At 38.3% G+C, this 2,937-nt stretch overlaps 1 pseudogene; it reads right to left on the bottom strand.

Moving 5' to 3' along the window:
• Positions 1 to 1,751: 1,751 nt before the first annotated feature.
• Positions 1,752 to 2,706, bottom strand: LOC144310116 (18S ribosomal RNA; annotated as a pseudogene).
• Between the last annotated feature and the right edge of the window lie 231 nt (positions 2,707 to 2,937).

Genomic DNA, 2,937 nt, shown 5'->3' with positions numbered 1-2,937 from the left:
TAAGAGAGATAATGTTGATAAAGAACATTTTGTTAGGGAGAGGAATTGAACCTCTGATAATAAAGGTTTAAGTTTTACGCAGTTACCGGGCTCTGCCACCCTAACAAAGCCCCTTTTCTCGGGCTTATGAGGAGATAAACTGGTTAGATTGAGTTGACTTCATCTATTAGTTTTAAGGCGCCTTTGTGAGGTAGGCCTTACATCCCTTGTCCTTTCGTACTGGGGGAGGTTATATAATAGATAGAAACCGACCTGGATTACTCCGGTCTGAACTCAGATCACGTAGGACTTTAATCGTTGAACAAACGAACCCTTAATAGCTGCTGCACCATTAGGATGTCCTGATCCAACATCGAGGTCGTAAACCCTATTGTCGATATGGACTCTTGAATAGGATTGCGCTGTTATCCCTAGGGTAACTTGTTCCGTTGATCAAAAATTATTGGATCAATAAGTGATGTTATATTTTGACTTGTGGGTCTAAATTTTAATCACTCGGGAGTTTTTTTATATTCCGAGGTCACCCCAACCTAAATTGCTAACCCACAATAATGGTGTAATGTTATGCCTTGTAGGTATTTAGTATCCATAAGTTTGGGTTAGTTAATTAAAGCTCCATAGGGTCTTCTCGTCTTATTGTGGCATTCCCGCCTCTTCACGGGAAGGTCAATTTCACTGATTGGGAATAAGAGACAGTTAAACCCTCGTGTGGCCATTCATACAAGTCCTTATTTAGAGAACAAATGATTATGCTACCTTTGCACGGTCAGGATACCGCGGCCGTTAAACAAGTGTCACTGGGCAGGCAGTGCCTCCAATACTAGAAATGCTGGAGGTGATGTTTTTGGTAAACAGGCGGGGTTTGTGTTTGCCGAGTTCCTTTTACTCCTTTTAATCTTTCCTTAAATGCATGCCTGTGTTGGGTTAACAATAGGGTAGATAAGTATTTCATTTTTGGGTTGATATTATCAGATTGTTAACTATCAGTGGTCTATCCGTTTCTGATATAAGCTTATGCGGGGAGAAAATAGTTCTTGTTACTCATACTAGCATTGTTGCTTCTATATTTAAATAGAATGGCCCAGGAGGTATAATTAGGAGTTGATGTAATATGATTGGGATTAAGTTATATTGTTTGTTGAGCTGGAACGCTTTCTCAATTGGTGGCTGCTTTTAAGCCAACTATGGTGATGTTAGTATATACTCTCTAATAAAGGTTGTATCCTGATTCTAAGAAGCTGTACCTTCTTAGACTATATTTTAAATTTACATTAAAATTTTGTTTTTTTTAGGTAAATTTAAAGTTGAACTAAAATTCTGTTTGTGGGCAACCAGCTATCACCAGGCTCGTTAGGCTTTTCACCTCTACCCACAAATCTTCTCACTATTTTGCTACATAGATGAGTTGATCCTTTTAGATTGTTTATGGGTAGCTCGTCTGGTTTCGGGGAGCTTAGCTTAAGTTCTCTTTGTTAAGTCGTTTCTGGCTAGTTCATTATGCAAAAGGTAAAAGGGGTAATCTTTGCTGTTTAATACTGTTAAGATGTCTTTCATCATTCCCTTACGGTACTATCTCTATCGCTCCAATTAAAATTTCTATCTCCTATACTTTTATTATTTAACTAAATGTTTTACTTTATATGTCTGTGATACTTAAGTTTGGGGTTAGTTGGGCTAGCTTTTGTTCAAAGTGGTCATAAGTAATGAAATCTTCTGGGTGTAGGCCAGACGCTTTAGTTAAGCTACACTTTGATTAATCCAAGCACACCTTCCGGTATGCTTACCTTGTTACGACTTGTCTCCTCTTGTGTCTTAGTTAAGTTAATATGGTTATGGTTGTGTCTTATTACTTGAGGAGGGTGACGGGCGGTGTGTGCGTGCTTCATGGCCCTATTCAATTAAGCTCTCTATTCTTAATTTACTACTAAATCCTCCTTCAGTTTTTAATTTCATAAAAACGTTCGTGGAATGTTCTTGGGTAGAAAATGTAGCCCATTTCTTCCCACCCCATAAGTTACACCTTGACCTAACTTTTTTATGTAAAATGATTGTGCTTACTATTCTACCTTTTGAGGGTTTGCTGAAGATGGCGGTATATAGACTGAATTAGCAAAGGGTGGTGAGGTTTATCGGGGTTTATCGATTATAGAACAGGCTCCTCTAGAGGGATATAAAGCACCGCCAAGTCCTTTGAGTTTTAAGCTATTGCTAGTAGTCCTCTGGCGAATTATTTTGTTGTAAAATTATCTATGTTTAGGGCTAAGCATAGTGGGGTATCTAATCCCAGTTTGGGTCTTAGCTATCGTGTAGTCAGATTATTATAAAGTCACTTTCGTGGTCTATTTTATGGTAACTGTAGCTTTTTACGGCTTAGTTAAGTTTTAACTTTAGTGCAAAGGTATCTTAAACACGCTTTACGCCGTGGGCCTATTAGTTTGGGTTAATCGTATGACCGCGGTGGCTGGCACGAAATTTACCAACCCTTTTTAGTATGGCTTAGTCAAACTTTCGTTTATGGCTTAATTTTTATCACTGCTGTATCCCGTGGGGGTGTGGCTTAGCAAGGTGTTATGAGCTACTTAAGAGTGTGCTTGATACCTGCTCCTTTAGATCACTGCTGATTTTAAGGGCATTCTCACTGGGGCGTGGAGACTTGCATGTGTAAGTCTACTAAGAACTAATAGGAAGGCTAGGACCAAACCTTTGTGTTTATGGAGTCGTGCGACTCATCTTGGCATTTTCAGTGCCTTGCTTTATTAATTAAGCTACATTAACTTATACTGAAATTGTAGTGTGTATAATAAATAAAATACATAGTAAATATGAGAGGAAAAAAAAAGGGGATGCTATCTATAGATAGACCACGAGATCGAATGCGTGTAAGACTGTTGTGTTAAGTTAACTAGAGTAGCAATACATTTGTATACAATTTAAATA

This window comes from Canis aureus, unplaced genomic scaffold (genome assembly GCF_053574225.1).
Source record: "Canis aureus isolate CA01 unplaced genomic scaffold, VMU_Caureus_v.1.0 ptg000429l_RagTag, whole genome shotgun sequence".
Lineage (NCBI taxonomy): Eukaryota > Metazoa > Chordata > Mammalia > Carnivora > Canidae > Canis > Canis aureus.
This window is presented reverse-complemented; position numbering and strand designations above follow the sequence as displayed.